The 20,272-nt window shown below is 42.7% G+C and overlaps 1 protein-coding gene across 14 annotated transcripts in view; it reads left to right on the forward strand.

Moving 5' to 3' along the window:
- Window positions 1–20,272, forward strand: part of LOC117607698 (protein turtle) — a 128,374-nt gene that overhangs the window by 34,588 nt on the left and 73,514 nt on the right. For all 14 annotated transcript variants that reach the window (XM_076688873.1, XM_034331681.2, XM_034331690.2 and 11 more), the window contains exon 2: window positions 13,274–13,319. The gene's annotated coding sequence lies outside the window, so the exon portion shown is untranslated. The remainder of the gene's footprint in view (window positions 1–13,273; window positions 13,320–20,272) is intronic.

The raw sequence follows: 20,272 nt of genomic DNA on the forward strand, positions 1-20,272 counted from the left end.
GATACTTTGACATGTTCTTTCGAACAAAATTAGATACAAAGAGGTGTAAATTGGAAATTGGAAATTGGAAATTGGAATCAAAGTGGATGAAAGTGGGTAGAAATGAAAGGAGAGAAACGAGATTAAAATGAGTCATCGACTGTTTCAGTGGAACAAATGTAATTAGTATTCATGGCGAGAGGTCGAGTAGAAAGAAAGGAAAAAAACAAGCGAACTTGTTGATTACGCAACAGCACGGGCGGGTTGCTGCGTTCAGTTAATTACATCGCGGTACGCATGGTTAATCGCGAGTATGTACATGTGCACGCGTGGAGCCAACCGAAATCTTTGTCGCTAGGGTTAATTAAGTCGTAAATGCGCGAGCATTCATGAGTTTTCAGCACGTTGCAGTTGGTTTGTTCTGTCGAAAAACAGGATAGGGTAAATTGAAGGTCTACGGATGGAGGTAATCGCGCGTTCCACGCCCGAGGAATTCTTCATTTTAGCGAAACATCCGCTTCGGCAAAGTGTTTTTTAGTCATTGGTATTCGCGTTCATGAAATTTTAACTTGCTATTCAAATATTCTTCCTCGATAGAACGTCGCGTCGCGTCGCGGAGAGAAAGATATTCTGGTATATTTTTTAACGAAATCACAACGGCAAGTTGTCGACTTTTCCCGCGAAGAAATTAGGATCTCGAAGTAGATCGACTTGTAAAACTACCTTCGATTTCTATGCCAGCCAAACGTCCGAAAAGTCAGGACGTCGCGGTCATCTTGGAAAGTCCACATGGGTGAGGGAAAAACCGAAAAGAAATAATTGCGGAGGGGTATTTTAGGAGTACGGAGAAGAGAGAAGAGAAGAGAAGAGAAAGAGGGGTGGCACGCGACGGGACGCGACGGGACGCGACGCGACGCGACGCGACGCGACGGGGTGATACACGGTGCCCTTCCACGTTGGCGTTCGGACACGTTCGGTTAAGTTCGTGAATCGTCGGCGGTCGATAGAGCAAACACGGCCGCGCCCCAACCCCCTGGGGGGTTCAGAGTGAAGGGAGGTTTCGGCAAAGGTGGGTGCACGTAGGTGCGAGCAGAGGAGAAAGGGGGTGGCCGGCCGGAGGGGATGAAAACCACCCCGTGACGGAATATCATAATTATTACAAGCGTTACTCTCTCGAGGGGGTTCGCGATGCAGCCTCTTACACGCTCGCACAGACATTGGGCGAAAACTACCCTTGTGCTTGACAATTTACCAGGGGACGATGGTCGAAACATGTACATGCATCATATGTGTAGGTTGGTAAAGAAAGACATAAGGATTTCTAGGGTGGACGATTTTAATTCTTTTCACGAGTAATATTTTTCTTTCAGGGTTTCTGTTTTGTTATCGACCAAACAGGTTACGCTGGCTATGAAAAAAGAAAACCACCTTCAAGTTGTAAATGTCGAACGCAATTCACGCCAGGGTGGAAAAGTAATTTTCTGCGTCAGCTTCAGTTGAGCAAGTATCGAGTTGTTAGAGAATTTTTTTCTTTCTAGTAGTATTACTCCGTCGCTAGTCAGCCGCGAAAGTTTACCGTTCCCTTATACAGCTCACGCGTTTCAACTTTGTGTACTATAATATAATATTTCCGCAAGAATCTCTCTATATTGTCGATCGTCGTTTCATTCTAGAGAAATCCGTTCCGTTTAGCGTACATTCGAAGGCTTAAAGTAACTTCCGTAAGAGGGATTTAGTAATTACGGGAAATTTTGCTTCTTGCGCGTTCCCGTTTCGCTTTATTCTGCGTACACTTGTAATGTCCTCGCGAGACCAGCGGCTTTCATGGCCCTTTCTATTCTCCAGAGGAATTTAAACAATTTTACTTACAAATTAGGTACTGACGTGTATCCTCAGGCAGGATAAGAATTCTTCTTTAATCTTTTATAATTATTCAACCAAATTCGCAGTGCAGTCCGTGGTAGTGAACACGTTGAAAGAAACATAAAGATGCAAGGGTAGCGTAAATGTCTCGTTGGGAAATAATATGTACACGGAGAGTACATTACGCGAGAGCTGAACGTACGCGACGTTATATCTTTGAAAAAGTTGGAGTCAGAGATTCGTGACGGTGAGAATGGTGATAATAATCGAGACAAGATCTTCGGTTCCCCTATCCGGTTCATCAGCATAAAAGATCGGAGAAAGAGAACGCGAGCGTTAGGATTCGCTCTGGACTCGAGACGATCACGGAAGCATCGACTTCAAAGCATCAACGATGCCCGCCTTTTCATCTTCTTCTTCTTCTTTTTTTTTTCTTTTTTGTTCCCTCGTCTCTTCACCTTCGTCTTCATCGTGGAGCGAGGCTAAGAGGACATGCGCGTTATGATCCGCTTCAACAGATTGCCAAGAAGATGACGCGAACCGAGCTTGGCCTCTCAAAGAGTCGCTTCGCGTCGCGTTGGTTTACACCGTCTTGTGTTTACCTTGGTAAAGAGAGTAGAAGATAAGGCGTAAAAGAAAGAGAAAAACAAGTCGGATGAGCGACGAAGGAAAGGGAGAAGTAACGTAAACGTTAGCCGAAAGATGGGGAAGGGATGGTAGGAGGGCAAATGGGATTGCCTCTGAAATTCCTCGAGGGCTCGTGCCAAGGACGAAGGAAGATCTGAACTTGGAGCGTTCGTGTTCCGTTTGTCTGGCCTTGATAAAAGTATCCTCTCTTTCTCTCTCTGTACTGTGCTGGTAACCGAGGAAATTGTCTCGGAAATGAATTCTTCAAAATTAATCCTCCCTTTGAACTTTCCTCACTTTTTGCTCTAACATAACGGCCACAAATTGACGCGATGTTGTTCTTCCGTTGCAATATCTTTCCTTTTCACGGGGATTCCTTTTAATTATTTCATTATTTTACATTTCTGATGCTGCTCGTATTAAATGACGTAATCTTCTCGAAAGTTTTTCAGCATTGTCCTCAGTTGGTAACGATCAATTTGAAGAAATTTCTCGATTTAACTTTCTATCAGAAGCGTGGTATAAAAGTTTTTTTTTTTTACAAGACTCGCGTCGATAGATTATAATTTGCGTCGAGACTCTCCAAGGGAATCTCGAATATAAGAGATTCGCGCGAAGGAAAGAGAAACTGGCCTCGCCAGTCTGGAAATCGTTAAAATCGCCCTGCAGGCAAATAGTATATTATAGCGAAGCTGTGCTTAGGCTGCTTTGAATATCTTCGTAAGACTGCAAGTACATATTTAGGTTGGTTCGTTTTAGGAGCAGCATAGCAGCGCGAAAATCGTTACAAGCTTGACGATACGAGCAAAGATCTGTGCTTCAAAGATCTTTTTCGTTTTGACGTAGCATTGAAAACGTAGCTTCGGATGTATGATTGGGAAAATTGTGCGGTTTTAAGGAAGACGAGGTTTTATTAGGTAACTCGACAACATATAAATTCACACGGATAAGCAAGAAGAAGCAAAGATTTTCTTCTTTACGAGGGATCAACCATTTTATCCAATTGTGGGAATTGTTTCTTTGCGAATGATGAAAAGGAAAGGTTAAACCGTGCCATTTCCTTTTTGGTTATCTACTTTTGTTCTTGTTGTTTTTGTTGTTTTTGTTGTTTTTGTTCAAGCAAGTTTGGGATTTCTCATCGGTGATTTGCGATGTCACAGTGTTTACAATCGTTGACCGTGACTGTAATCGAGCTTTTACTCACGGGCGGGCAACGGTACATACTCGTTCTCCAGGAAGCGTCAGTTGAGTAGACCTGGTGTAGCGTCGACTAACCGGTTGTACGAGACACGTGAACTAAGCGGAAGTGGCAGACCACCGACTAGTTTACGTAGATCAAGGAAGAGAGTAGATGTAGTACGCGTGTCGGTGAAATGTGTACCGCTCATTAGCAAGTGTCTAAACTTTTGTCAAGTTCTGGCTGACAGGTCTGTGCACCTAGCGTTCCTTACTTACTTACTTACTTACTTACTTACTTACTTACTTACTTACTTACTGCACCTGACATCGACGCATTGTTTCCGTCGAACCGTATTCACGAATTTCTGCTTATTTTATCGTATAATAGAAGGGTTTAAAAGTGATCAAGTTTATGTAGGTACATATATCACGACCGATAGTGCGTTCACGAATCGTTTCCGTAATCAGAGAGACTCATTTTCGACAGGCATTGTAGCGAACGCGAAAACGTTCCACGCTTTTTTCCCCGATAATGTATATAGAACGTCGTCGTGTATATGTATACAACGGCAGAGATTCCGTCGCCGAATAGGGAAAAATAGCTGTTTCCGTTCACGCGCCACGCCGCGCCGCTTCTCGACACCGCGCACTTTTTCCCTTTCTACGTGACACGACTACGACTTCTTGCGAGGAACGCGACACGCGAGTTTGCTACTTGTTTCAGCGTATAATCGCGAACCAGATGTCTGACAATCCTCGTATTTTTTCTTCTTCTAATTTTTCAAGAAATTTTGTCTGATCGAATTGGTAGGACGACGTAGCAAGAACGTAATTAATGACGATTAGCAATGAAAAGGGGCAGCAGGTTTTATAGAAGCCGAATCTCAGTTTCCTCGAACAGGCTAGGTTGTCTGTTCTGACGCATGAAACGAATGGCCCGTCGCGTCGCGTCGTAATCGCGGCCCCTAAACGGCCGACATTTGTTATCTTTAAACCGACTGCAGGGGGTAGGGATTGGATTGTAACGGTACGGATGGACCAGAAGGGGAGGGTGGAACAGGGTTGAGAGATGGATTAACGGAATGATTAGCGGCACCTAATGGGAGTCGTTCCTACGTCGGGGTTGGATTAACCGCTGCCACCCTTTCTATGTACATACATACATACATACATACCTACATATAACCGTGGGCTGAAAACGGGACTGTGAAAAGTCAACTGAAGCGCTAGTCTCCGTTGATTATGTAGGAGAAATTTAATTTTAGAAATATATTTTTAATTGGGGAAAAAACAATATACCTACATATGTACTATAAAGGAACGTCTAAAACTTGGATAATAAAGTTATTATCCAAGACAAGAAAAGAATCGAAATCGTTGCCAGACGAGAGATTAATTCTATGGATGAGAATTTTGATTAACCGAGTTTTGAAAATGCATTAAAAGTTAATCGATGGCGCTACGTGCAGCTTCAGCTTCTGCAGGCGTTGTGAAATTCAAGGTAGAGCGAGTGAAACTTTTAAATTGCACGCTCTTCATCGAACCTTTATTTTCAAGCAGATCGATGGAAAGGGAAATGATTATTATCGGCGGATATTTGCGCGATGAATGAGATGGCGGGAATAATCGGTGGGACGACTAAAGAGGGCTGATATCGATAGATAATAACGGGGATGGGATCGCGGGGACGAAAGTACGAAGGTAGCTCTCTTTCTCTCCTCATGCCCCGAATATAAGACGGTTCGATCGTTCTTCGAATATACCTACTTGTAGCTGTCGTAAATGCTGCCATGGTGGTGCCCACAAGTAGTATGTACTTAGGAAGAATTTTTTTTCATTTCAGCAAATTACAATTTCAGAATTACATCAGACGCCAGAAAGAAATGTAAAATTAAAGCAAACATTTTCCTTTCGCTCCGACCTGGCGAGAAAATAAATAGTAGTATGTATATTGGACACGTTTTAATGAAACAAACTGCACCTTTACGAACCTTTTTTTTTCTATCGAATTAAAAGTCCGTTTAACCCATATTGTGTACGTAACTACACGTCATTGACAGCCGAGTTTGTATCGGAAGGATTAACACGTGATTTGTGAATGAACAGAGTAGAAAGAGCTACAATAGTACGAGCATAGGATGGAAACGTGTGCGCCACAGTAGAAAAGTCCATACGTGCTACGACACATACATACATATGTATAGTACGCTTACATATAAGACATGCTATAACTCTTTAGTTTTTCATCACTTTACCTTCAACATGTAATTGGAGACATTCATGAAACAGCATCGATTTCATGTACATTTCTCGAAACGATAATAGTCGACCCATTTCCTTATCGACTCCAGGCTGTCTTATCATTCCTCCTGATGCGTTCATAGAAACGGTGTTGACAAGGCTCGCTAACGGTAATAGGCGTGACGAGATCGCGACCCGGTCTTACCGATATGTATCGCTTTACTACAGATATACAGGGTTGGCCAGCTCCCGACGAGTTTGCATCGATAATTAATCAGCTCAGCAGAGATTTCTGCTTAATTTCTGTACCTATCAAACTAGATGCGTAGTCTCGTTAATGCGTTCAAAGTCTACTTAAATGTGTAATAAAAACAAAGAGAACCACTGTAGTGTAAATCACTACAGTACAATAAACTACAGGTTACAATAAACGGTAGATATCGATGATTGTCCCGTTTGAACAAGAACACGCGTCCATACATACAGGTGAATTCTATGGGTAAGACTTTTTCTCGCAGCTGCCATCTCGTTATTCTATAATGCGTTTATATCCTATCGTCCCTTGTTCGAAGTCCATCAATTGTTCCCCCTTTTCTTGCCTCTCCCACCCTAAATGGAACTCTGAAAGCATCGTTTTTCTCATCAACTAGCCAGATTATTGCATTCAAGCATACAATTTAGAGGTTTCTACAAGAAACTTTATCTTATATTTCAAGAAAATACTAAATGTTTCATAAAGAGAAAAAAATAAGTGGGCTAGTAAAGAGATACATTTCTAAACTTTGAACACGCTACGGTGCATCTTATGAGCTACTAACCAAGTTCGCTTTCAGATAAATCAAGTTAATATTTGTACACAGCTACCACGGTAGCAGGTAGAGCACTCTGAAACCGTGTATGCCGTATACTATGTTGAATACAGCGGTCCACCCTGTGGCGAAGCTCTGAAATCCCTTGAGGGCCAAGGTAATATCCCTTAATGCATACACGGAGCTACACACACTTAGAAGCACGCTCGTGGTACTTATCTTGGAATATTCCTGTAATAAAGCGTGCAGGAAAAAGTTTCCTGTAAAATGTCTAGGCCTTTTTGATAGGGAAAAAAAAACAAAAATAATTTCCAAGTATAGTTTTCGTGGGATAATCTTGTTGCCGTCGCGTCGCGTCGCGTCGCGTAGAATGGTTCACTGTTGTTACGAACGGAGTAAGTACATAACTTGAATCTCTTTGTCGTTCATTCAGCCAGTCGTCTGTTTTCCTTTCTTTTCTCTTACGAATCGTCTTCTCTCGACGTCGCGACGCGACGTCTCGATTGGGTTTTATGCAGCGACTGTTAATTATTCTCTTACGAATCTCTTCCAACTTTTACCCTTCCCACTTTCCTTCTGGGTATGCTTTTATTCCGAACTCGCTGAGCCGTAGAAATATTAATTTCTCGATTTCCTTCGAATCCTTACTTTGCCCTTTCTCTTCGAAGTCTCTCTTAATTGGTGCGATTAAATTAGACGTAGACGGGGTTCGTTCGAACGCGTAGAAAGAAGGGAGGCACGACGACAAGAATAAAACGGATATAGAGGTGTAATCAAGGTTGTAATTGCAAATGATTAACCCCGGGATGGAAAGTGTAGGCTCGCCTTGATTCGCAACAGAAGCAAATAATTGTTTACAGTTTACAGCTTCACTTGTCCTTAAATAATTCGAAAATGTTTGGATCGATCAGTTGGTCCGAATTCATTAATTTTGTACTGCACGTACTGCACGTACTGCACCACCGTGTGCTTTGTGGCACGTTGACCCAGGCTTAGGTCAGACGGAAATCGGGTCAACGACCCCTCGGTTGGATGAAAATAACCCTTCAGCCGGCAGAGAGTACTTAATGTTTCAGAATCGAATTAGAAATCGCTTGTTTTATCGAGCAGGAACATTTTCCGTAACAGTTCCGAGGATTTAAAGGCAAGTTTGCCCTTTCTCCCGTCCACGACAACCACCCTTCTAGTCGAAGCTTTCGTTCAGGAAACACTTTTTTCTCTCTCTCTCTTTTTTTTCGGGGTGCTGCATTATCCGAGAGAAGCGATTTCGCCCGGTGCTGGTTCGAGGTTTTCCTCTTGGTCAGGGGTGCAAAAATCCGATTAGCGGGGAAGCGGCCCGAGTGCATCGTGTACATACACATATAAGGGCTCTGTCTCTGCACTGTTGGACTGGAAAAAAAGTCGGTGTGTTAGTGGTTCCCGATATAATTCACTCTCTCCTCTTCCCATCCTCCTCCTGTTTTCCACCCTACTCGAAACGTTGTCTGTGTACTCGACTGCCATGCCGCGGCCGGTGACGTCAGCCTCACCCTCGTTTCACCAGAAGCATGTACCTTATTAATTTATGCGAACCTCGACTAGATTTCGTACCTCTTCACCGCCTCTCACTGTTTCCACTTTCCTTTCCTCGCTTCCTCTTTTCTTTTTTCCTCAGTCCCGTCGCGTCGCGTCGTTCTGTTTTTCTTTCAAATCGTACATTGTTTTCTTTTTCTTTTTCTTTTTCCTGCCTCGTTTTTATCTCGTTTCTACCTCGTTTTTCTTGCGGTTGGAGTCACTTGTTTTTCGCGAATGCCATTTTGTCGAATGCCATCAAATTCAAGCGGTATATTGTAAATTGTATGATCGATGAAAAGCAGGTTGAGGAATTCACCCTGTGTTTCTCTGTATATACTATATACTGTAGAAATCGATGCGTAAATTGTTTTTCACATTTTTGTATCGTCTATTTTTTCTCGTTTTATACGAGTAAACTTTTTACCAATTGCACTTTCTATTAACCCTTTTAGTTACGACAGAATTGGCTGCATACCTCTACCGCTATTCACGTTATTACGAAACTATAACGTTATTGTAGAATTACGAAACTAAGGAAATAGGTTTATGTATAGAATATAAGCAGGATACTTGAGAGAGTTAGCGAGTTAGAGAATATGTACTCGTATACCGTACTTGGTGTTGGCTGAACAGAAACAGTTCAGCGTAGGTACCAGGAGTAATTAACCCTTTTAATACTGTAGTCGTTTAATCCTTTACATTAACATTTCCGGTTAAGAATGGAATGAGAATTTTCAATTAACGATTAGCAATTTAAGTAATTATAGAAATCGTAATTTCCAAGACTGCATATTGTTTAAGAGAAATTGAAATTTAAGATTGCGATAAGGAAGCAGTTTCGAGTTGTTGCGAGCGATAGAAGAGGAACGCGGAAGGGAAACGGTTCGAAGGAACTCGACCGATTTTATCCACGTTCGACCATTTCTTTTCTTTCTTTCTCTTTCTCTTTCTCTTTCTCTTTCTCTTTCTCTTTCTCTTTCTCTTTCTCATACAGAAGGAGACCGACTTTCCTGGATACGAAAGAAAACCAAGTCCTCGAATGACAAAGGTTATGCGCGGAGAATGAGAATCTCGCGACGGTATTAGCCAGGGAATTTTCTATTTCAGATTCCGCGAATCCATTTTATCTTAAACTTCGTAATTCCATACTGCCAGACCTAACCCCGTCCACGAAGGAATTCACCCTTGCGACCTTTCATCCCCGCGGGGATTCCTCGCCTTCTTCTCTTCCTCTTCCCCTTCCTCTTCCTTCTCGCTTTTACTCTCCGTCTGGGTCAACTTTGCTCGCGACATGGACAGACAGGAATGACGATTTAGTTTTTTTTTCTTTCATGATCCAGATCAGAAATAAAAATTGATTATTTTTAACTACGACACTGATACTTGAATCAGAATAATACGATATAATTTGTGGCTGAAAGGTAAAGTTGGAGTGCAAAGGGTGTTAAACCGTGTCAATAAATAAATTTATTGTATAAATATAAATATTCGAAAAAAGGGAGGGATGTTTCTGAAAAGTATCTGAAAAGTATCTGAAAAGAACAGTGAAAGAACGCGGGAAGAAGTTTAAAGTCGGTGGAGACTTTCTCGACGGATATCCGAAAATATAATAACAAGTTCTCGGGAGAGAAGAAGAAAAATGCTAGCTAACCGTGTTCCCTTTCTCAAGGGAATCTGACTTTTGACGCATAACTCGCGTGCTTTCTGCAACGAGCAGACAAGTACGAGTACTTAAATACATATAGGTTAAAATTAGCGCGGCCTCTGCGCTAAATTTATATTGTACTTTGCAAACACACTTGACTCATTATTAGTCGCTACATTTCCCGTAGACAATTGATGCACTGAAAGCAACGAGTTACCTGTAACCGTGTCTCGTACTACCATATACGATACCATAATTCTCTGCGTTGTTCCCTTTACTTTGTGCCTTGCCTTGAAAAGAATTAAAAAGGGCAGAGGAATTAAAATAGAATAATTTAATATGTATATTTTTTCTTTGCTTTATACAGTAAGTGTATTTTTACACTTACTGTATCAAGATTTTCGGTTTAAGTCGTATTCATCGTCAGTAGTCTAATCGGAAAGTATTTAATTGGTGATCGATGGTCTGGGATACGACGAAGCCGATAGACATCGGGGAATCTTGGTATTCGTGATGAAGCAAGGTGCAATCTAGGATTAGGTTGCATGACTCAAGTTCGAACCACCTAGAGAGAGGCAATATTGTAAATCGCGTGGTGTCTGATGTTCGTGATTCAACGAACGCTAGAAGAATCTATTTTAACATGGAAAAAGAAGAATGAGAAACGAATGAAATGCAGTGGATTGTGGTATGTTCGGTTCGTGCCGTGTCTCGAAACAATTATCCAGCCTTACGTCCATCTTCCGTCACGTTAGCGGCGCGATAGGAATCCGTTGTTGGCGAACAATTGTACGAAAATTAATTTCCGAGCGAAGCGAGTTGAAGCGAGTTGAAGCGAGTTGAAGCAAGTAAAGAGAATTGGTGCGTGCATCCCTTTTCGGTGCTATTATTCCTTTTCCCGTCGTAGCCCGGCAGCATTTGGAAACACGGGCACATTACGAGCCACCCTCCTCCGATGCCCATAGCGTTTTAGGTTCGCGTACGTCCACAGGGGAATTGGCAAGAGTCGAGGAGGAGAGGCGAACAAGGTGGATCGACGTCGGTGTGTGTACATACACGACTCGACAGCGGATCCAACCAGCCTCGCTTCTCCTAATTGAATCACGCTCGGAGCCGGCCAACCGTAAAACGTGGATTAAATACGACGCATACGTGGAAACGAAGTGAGCACTGGCGGGCGGCAGGGTTGGTTCGTCGTCGAGTAGAGAAGCCGGTGAAAGGAAGCAACTCGGGGCTCGAGTGCTCACCGCGGCGAGGCTCGAGACTTTAAACGTTGAAAAAGCACGAATACTGCCCTTCTTGCGATTTACCTGCATACGAACAAACTGGATTCTTTCGTTTCGCTAACCTGTACGACTTTTTACCAAACGAACCCTTCCGTAAACTTCCTATTGAAAATGGCTTACGTCTTGATTAGGAGAACCCCTCGATCCTCTTTGCTGATCGTTTTTCATTCAACGCTTGAATAGGAAATACGCGCAACGAATCGAACGAATCGAACGAATCGAAGCTACCATATATGTATGTATATCGTACCTATCTATGTAGTATACCTATGTATACCTATGTGTCCGGAATGAATCCGATTTGACCCTTTGATTCTCCGTTTTTCAAGCCCAACTAATTGCACCAAGTTTAAAACCGACATTCGTTTGATAGTCTCGCGTCAATATTTTTTTCGATTCTCTCTATGTTTGTTCACTGTTTATTCCAATTTCCAATTTGTTCCTCTAAACTGTACCATAGGGTATACGATCGTTAACACTTCAATGGTCGCATGTTTCATGAAATTTATCACTCTTGCGTTACTTGGAAAGGAAATGATATTGTAGTAGAAAGCAAGCAAGATAGAGTCTTAGTAAATTGAGAGGTTCCAGGGTAAGGAATTGGTGTAGAGAAATTCGTTTTCGTTTTCGTTTTCGTTTTCGATTCGGATGACCACAACCAGCTACTAGCGAATTTTCCAAATCTTTCAAAGCAAAGTAGCTAGCTGCTGCGACACGATAAATCAGAGCTTGTTTAATAATGAAATTCACTGGGTCTCTTTGCTTCATTGTCGAGCGAGTTTTATCAAAAGCGTCTATTTATCTTTCTTACGAAACAGTTTGAGAACAGTTCGCTCATAAACGGCACCCCAGGCCGGAAAGATTCTCGACTCTCGGCCCGCTTGGACGTGCTCGCCTTTCGCCTGCAAAACTGGGTCGCTGAGATTGATGGTTTTTCTTGTATCCTCGGGATCTCCAAATATAGTTTCGAGTGGAGGGTGGAGAGTATTCATAAATTTCGCGAACACTACGGGGTCAGGTGAATGGCGCTGCGAACACGGAATTTGAAATCGCTGTAACAGAGCTGCTGAGACCTACTTCTTAGCCCTATTCTTGACTATCAGAATTACGGAAAGAAAGGATATTAATAAAAACCTCCTGTTCTATCTTCTTGGTGGGTTGGGTTACGATATCCAGAATCGATGTTGGTAGTGCAAAAGGAAAAAATCATAGGAGTTACCCTCGTCTCTCGGTAGCGCTTTTTCCGGCGCGGCGCGGCGTCTTTGCTAGCGTGTCATAAAACTTTCATAGCTTTCAGAATTTTCAGGAACCGGTCTTTTGCCAGTCAACTCGCACGAGACTCGTTACGTATGCAGTCGTCGAAGCAGATTTCCCTTCTCGGATCTGCAACCGCCAATTTTGGACGTCCGCGTAGAATAGGCTTTATCGATTTCAGTTTTTTTCTAATCTCTTTTGTCTCACGTGATAATTCATAGTGAATCGTTATAAAAATCTCAAGCGAAGGGATTAATGGGGGGCTACATCGTAAACACATACGCCGACATTTCTTAAAACTGTACCGATTCCTCGGTAGAGCTTGCAATCGGAGCTTACGATTTACTGCGGTAATTACCAAAATTACTGCACCGCATAATGATGGTAATTATCTGAGTAATTCGCGGTAATTGCCGCGGCAATTACTGGACTCGAATTCCAAAGACGCGGGGCGCGGTGCGGCGCGGTGCGGCGCGGTGCGGAGCGGCGGAAAGGTCGAGCTAGTAGCTGGCCCTTCTTTCGCTTTCAACCCTCTGCTATTATCGATTCGATAATATCGGTTTGATATCCCAAGGTCGATTAACAGGCACGCTATTCCCAATACTTTTTTACTTGACCCTTAGGGCACGAAACTTTATTTCACCTTTCGTTGCATTGAAAATTTACCCACGTTTTTTTCTTCTTTTTTGTTTAAACTAACAAAATCCCGATTTTATATGTATTTGTACCCATCGAAAAGTTTTATGGAAATTAGTACGCGACGTAATTTATTAATGTTTAAGAAAAATCCACAACCCGGACGATGCGGTAATTGGATCGTTGTTACTTTGTTACAGGACCAAGTTACGAGAAGGGAGGGCCTGGAGCTGTCTGCAGGAGGAGGTGAGTTTGCTCAATATGTTGTAAATTGCAGTTTTCGTGTCGACGACCATTGCTCGCGCATACTCAAGTAGGTACCCTTTCGTTGATGCAGCCATCCTTATGATTTCGGTGCACGAGCGATAATTAACCGTCTCGATCGTTCTTTCCTCGATTATAATTAGGTACCTCCTACTTATATCAAATTTATCCGTTAATGTTAAAGTGATTCCGCGTGAAATACACTAGATTTTCATCTCGAACGGAAACCGGAGGGAAAAGCTCGGTCCCTTAATGGCCGACGTCGCATCGCGTCGCGTCGCGTCGTATCGTACTGGTATTTTTCGCCTTCTAATGACTCGCGAACAATAAATTTCAATGCGCCTAGCCGAACGACTGGCTTTTCACGGAAAATATTATAACAACTAAGCGGATGAGCATCAAAAAGCATAAAAGTATGTGGAGAGGGTACCTATAGCCTCGATCGAAATTTTTCTCATATTAATCGTTCTTTCAAACGTATCGCGAACGTATCCTTCCATTACGCGTTTTCTATCTCTATCAGGCTCCACGTGTTTCATTTCGTGTGTCGCAGGCCTTGTCGTGGGCCTTGTCGCGACACAAGCGACAGTTGGCGGAAAACTTTTCGACGAAATGAACGACAACGGCGTTAATTGTTTGTCCGGTAACAATGGGCGGTCAGCGTGACGAAAATTGATGCTGTTGCCGCGTTAATTCCCAGACGGGAAAAGCAATTGTTGCGACGCGTGTCTGGCTATTGCCAATTGACCAGGAAACAGCGGATTTTTTTATTTTATACCGCGAATCAAGCCTCGAAATTGCACCATGGGTCGATTCTTTATTCAGCCTCTGCTAACACGCGTTGTTCTTGCTTCTTCAGAACAAGTAGAGAACAAATAGAGGGGAAATGAACAGGAGTGTGCAGCAATTTGTCACTATTCCATTTAGGACACTTACGAGTATGCCAAAGGATAATGAAAAAATGAAAAAGACACGTAGGGTGAAAAGATGTTAAAAAGTTGAAACCCTGTAGGAAGGAACGGTATCGTTTTCGGGGAAAATCGATATTTATGGAGTTAGTCGAGTGGTTTCGGTTACGCGGTAGCTGGCGAGTTACGCCAGCGAATCGGTTAACTGAAATTTAATATCGTGGCTTCTCCAATTTGGACAGACAGAACGTTTCGTTCAAATGAACGAAACGTTTCGGCTTGATTCTCTGCCGAATTTTCTTCGCTTCTTCGTATTATCATCCCTGATAATGGCTTTCTTCGTGAAATTCTTCGTAACAACGAATACCTACAATTTATCCAACTTTTCAACCGATCAAAATCGAAACAATAATTATCAAGATAATTGGATTGATCGCTTTGTTTTTGTTATACCATGCGTGAAAGCTAAACGCGCGTAGAATGAATTCGTCTGGCCGGAGTTGAAAAATTTGCAAACGCATCTTTTCGTAATCTTTTCGTAATCTTTTCGTAATCTTTTCGATTCGTTTAACGTTCGACCATTATTTTTGACGCAACCTGTACGTGCATGGCATATCCTCGCGTTTATCCCCTCGGCTACCCGTTGCTGATACCAGTCCAGGACAGAGGGAAAACCCGCTGGGACGTGATTTATTCGTGCTTTCAGGGATCCTTTAAAAGGACCTTTCGCTTCTTTCTCGCGAAAATGTATCCAGCCCTAGTTTACCCTCGCCATCATCTTTTTTTTCTTTTTTTCAACGTTCCTCTCACTCCCACGATATCATTTTTCTTTGAAAAGTGAAAAATCCCTAACATTCGATAACGTTAGCAAAGTTCAGAGAGGTTGCTGATGTCTAATTAATTCTTCGAAAGTTTTAAACAACACAGTTACCGTAGCAGCTGTCTCTGTCATTTTAGCCCGTTCTGCATTTTGAAGGATCAACGTCGTTAGTCTACCTCTGTTTCGTGACGATCGTGGACTTTCGGGGATAATCTGCGGCTGCGACGTAAACTTGATCGAAAGCAAGCTCGTGCTTGCAAGCTCTTGTACGAAACCTTCGGGGTAAACACAAACAAGGTCGAATTATGTTATAGGAGGCGGTCATTCGAGCATCGATAATTACAGAGAGAATTTCTGTAATATGAAATGTTATCCAACCGGCTGATTTTTTTCGTTTACGCACAAAGGAGAGAATTATCGGATTATAGCGACGTTTAAATTGAAGCCGAGCCGCGCCGAGCTGCGCCGAGCCAAGGATAATCCGTGTGACGCGAATGCTGGGGCGTGGGTTAAAGCTAAAACGCAGTGAACATAAATTTGAAAAAATCTGTCCAGAACGAATTTTCGCGGCAGAGGTTGAAAAGTGCAATGGAACCCCAGACTCTGCGGTTCTTACCTTTCTGCCCCGTTCTATTTTGCCAGCGGGTCGAATAATTCGCGCGAAGAAAGCAACTGGTACCTACTTATGTAGGGTATAATAATTCAAAATGTAAATTACTGAACGAAGATGTTCAGAAGCTAATAGCGGTGTGTGGCCGCGAGTTCGGCGCGAAACGATGCGCAGAAGCTGAACATTCGAGAAGCACCGCACCCACTTTTGGTCTGTCCGAACCAACCACAAGCATCATCCAGGTGTTTCACCGAATTTTATCGTATTTCGTTGTGCTATTATTTTTTTTTAAAGCAATTTCTTAAATATACGGATTACTTGTTACAAACATGGCTTGCAATAGAAAATGGAGCACAGTTCCATATAAAAAAGGCACGCTATCTATGCTTTAACTGTAGGGAGGAAGGGTGAAATTTTACGTGAAAGTCGAGACCGATACTCGTGTTCTCTCTCTTTCTCGTAGAGATAATATACGTTTTCGCGTGGACACGCGTGGAGTCACTGCATCTCTCGCGATTCCTGCAATTCCGTGCACGCGCGAGACGAACTCTCTGCAAACAAATGTATTTCCCTGGGAACGTGCTGCCTCTAGCAGCCGAATTTTCCACGTAAATCCGAACTTTGCTCTTTCATCGTGTGACGGAATAATGAGTGATCTCTTGATATCGTTTTTCACCAAATCTGTCGTGAAAGAGAATGTAGAATTAAATTTAGAAGAGATCGTTTCCAGACAGCAAGAATTAAAACAGTAGCGAATTAATTCAAAAGTTGAATGTTTGAAAATTCGATCACAGTAGAAGGTAGAGGAGAGGTAGAATTCTACGTGAAAATAGAGAAGAAAGGTAGCTACTCTTGAACCATTTCACTGTTTTACTTTGACTGAAATGCTTCTTTTTTTTCATTTTCAACTTGATAATTCTTGATAGCATCAAACGGGGTATCAAAGCATTATTACTTTGACTTGGAATTTTATTTTTCTTTCGTTTCTGGCATCGACTCTAAAACACGATGCTCGTCGAAACCTGGCCATTCTCGCAGTTTAATGGCTGTTTCTCTTAATTCCGCCGCTTTAACAGCCCCTTTTGCGGCGAGTTAAATTTACGGCGCGGTTTGCGAGCCAAAACGATCCAGCAACGACGTGTATTTATCCCGTCTCGCGTCTCGTGTCACTCGTGTTTCTTGTTCGTGTTTACCACGTGTGATACGAGTTATCGAAAATTTCGCGTCGGAGCGGCTCGCGTCTTCTTTTCGCGTTTAAGGGGCAGCAAAGGAGCGTCGTCGCGTTTTCCTAACGGGGAAGCACGTGTGCCGTTTTGCCGTTTTTTTCGTGGAGCGATGTCAAAAACACGGAAAGCACTGGGATCGACTATAACTCGACGAATCGATGGGTTATATTTTGCCCGATTCGCTCGATTCGTACATGTCGATACCGTACCGAGGAAATTGTATCTGGCTTGTTCTTCCAGATTGCAACCCTTTCATTTTGTCACAGATACTATATAGAAAAAAAGAGGAGATTCCAGGGTAAAAACATGTTGAGACGTTCTGACAAGTCAAAGTAATTTATTTGCTGCATTTTCTTAATGACAACGATTTTTGCAGTGTTTTAAATAAACAATCGTAGCGCACACGCGAATCGTTCGAGAAAAGATAAAAAAATTCGTCGTAAAAGCAATTCTCTACCTACCCCTCTGTGTTATCCCTTTGCGCAACGAATCCGTCGTTGCTTATTTATGTGAACGTAACTGGCCGAACAATTTGTAGCCGATATCGTGTTCCCGGCAACCGCCCTTTTATATCTCCTCCCTATATATACGGAACGGATCAGTCGGTCGAAAAGGTTCGCTAAAGCTGTCGTAATAATCGCAATCTCGCGGATGTACGTGCAGTATGGATGGGGCTATAAGTTAGACGGTTCACGGGACTTCCGGTGTAAAGGTGTCGGGTCTTTTATTAAGAGGCCGTAAATCGAGAGCGAACCGTGAAAAAAGTCTGCTCTATTGCCGCTCTGTGGAAAGAAAGCTGGTGACTGAAAGAAGGAGGCAAAGCGAAAAAGCGGTTCTTCTGTTTTACCGTCGAAATACTTACAAGCAAAATCGTCGTGTCGATAACATTTGCATGCGCCACCTGAAGCTACGCGTGAACGAGTGAACGTCCATCGTATTTCAGCTTTTTTGTAAACTGTCTGATTAAAAGTGGCCAAAACAGATTTGTAATTTCAAATTTTTTAATTTTTATTTAAACGCGATCAACTACGAGCAAGTATGTACAATATCCTTGTAGAAACGATTCAGGTGCAAATGATTCATGCCGGTTAATGGATCCGTCGATGTCGATATCGATATCGCCGTGAGAAAACGCTAGCGATATTCATGTGAGTATCGATAGCCGAGGAATAGGAAGGTACTTTATCTCGAGGTGTAGGAAGATAAAGGATCATGCGAAACAGCCACGTGCCGTGCACGATAATGGCCGTTATTAACGTATCCTAGTCAAACTGCAACCCTGTGTTTCATTCGTTTCTAATCAGACGAGTATACCTATTTGTCTCGTGCCAACAAAAAGTATTTCCATCTGGTCTCGAATCGAAAAGTCCAATGTCATAATATATAATATATGTAAATCGTTTGATGCATTGTTTATTTCAATAAAGAATCAGCCATTTTATCTGGTCATCAAATTTTCAACTAGAAATTGATATCATATTGCATCGCGAATGACACGAGAGCCAAGAGGAAATAGCTGTGGATGTTGCAAATGTCCCTCTGATGACAAGTTAACGTGACGTAGACAAGAAAGAAGCAAAGCTTCACCGTGTCGAAGCAACGACGTTCCTAGCTTCTCAGCATTTCGATGATACGAAGTTGAATAGAGGTGGCGAAGATAGAGCACCAACTAATAACTCGTCCGTCCAAGCCGAATAGAGCGGTGTATTACGGCTTCGACTGCGAGCATCGACCTCGTCGAAACGGAACAAAGCGTGATCCCAATCAGCTGACTCGGCGATTTCTCGCTCGGATCTAGCCGAAACTAGCTCGTTAATATTACCCAGTAATCGCCAAGCGGTTACAGAGGCGCGGATGGCCACTTGACCTGTTCTGGTTGGTCGGCTCAGGTACCGTTATTGATTTCAGCGAAAAAAAAAAAGGGAGAAATAAGAAGAGGAGCGAGTGTAGTGGAAACAGGACAAAACAACGAGCGACCGAAAGAAAATCGGAGAATAAACGAGAGCGACGTGTGTAGAAAAAAAGATGAAACGAGGGAGAAAGAAGGGTAGAAAAGGGAGGAATCAAGAGGGATGTGTTATTGTTTTAAAGGAACCGACACTACACAGCTGGAAATAGAAAAATAGATGGGAAATGGTGTGTGTGTGTGTGTGTGTGTGTGTGTGTGTGTGAGCACACGACTCGAGAAATTTGAGAAATGCATTAGATTGGGTTACCTTCAATTGACTGTAACAGATCACGATATTTTCGACAAAAGGAAGGTGGAAGCCATAAAATGTTCAGAGAATGCAGAGATATCTATGGTATCTATGGTATACGGTATTTTCCTGTAAATATTATTAATAAAACGATGGGCGTATCACGTTTAAATCGATCGTATAAAGTTTGGGGCGAAGGTGGTTTGCTCTGCTCGGTGTGCAATGCAATTCACTCTTTAAAGTAAGTTGACCGCGCTTTGAGGGAAATCGTTTCATTCGCTTCTATCGGGACACATTCAATTTACCGCGTGGCTACTTTTATTTCCAATAATCTCGTGGAGCCGCGTTTCCGTTTGGACGGTTCGAGGTCGAACGGATCAAAGGTTCTGTTCCGACTTCCTGTTGCGGCCAGAAAGCGGACAAGAAGTTTGCTCGATTTATTATACCAACCACCAGTCAAAGTGTATACATATTGCTCGACGAGAAAACAGCGTTAACGACTCGCGACGACGCGACGCGACGATTCGACGAAAACGAGACCAGCTCCTGTTTATCGTATTTCGACGAGTATCCTTCTAAATTTTATCGATAATCTTCAAAAGAGAAAAGGAAAGAAAGATAAAAAGTTAAATGATAAGCTAATGAAATGGAGAAGGATGAGAGGAGAGTTTAAGCAACTTGACCTAATTCGTAAAATGTTTCACCTGGACGAGATTGCCCCCACTCTGTTGGTCCGCACCCTCTTGACGTCAGAGATGCACTCGGTGACGTCACGCCGCAACGTCACTGCACCGCCAGTTGGCCCAGGTCAGGGGTCGTTGTCAGGAGCGTAGCTCTGCACTCGTGCAGAGTGTATCAGGGCAGGGCAGGGCATCGCATCGGTGACGCGCAACTCGCTTCCGTTTCACGCGCATGATATTAACCGTGTGCAATTAATTACCGGTTCAGCGTCGATTACGTTCCCACGTATTTACATATACGTATACTGGTTGTTTCATTTCAAGTAGGAGACACTCAAAGAGACAATGAAAAAAGTTGGAAAAATACCTGGCTGTCCTACTTAAGCTTGTTTTCGAAAATAACTGCAACTTGAAGGCTAAGTTAAATATAACCATCGTTCATGTCAAGTTTTTCTCTCACATGTTATGAAACAGCTTGTATGTTTGTTAAAGC

The sequence above is a fragment of the Osmia lignaria genome, chromosome 6 (assembly GCF_051020975.1).
Source record: "Osmia lignaria lignaria isolate PbOS001 chromosome 6, iyOsmLign1, whole genome shotgun sequence".
Lineage (NCBI taxonomy): Eukaryota > Metazoa > Arthropoda > Insecta > Hymenoptera > Megachilidae > Osmia > Osmia lignaria.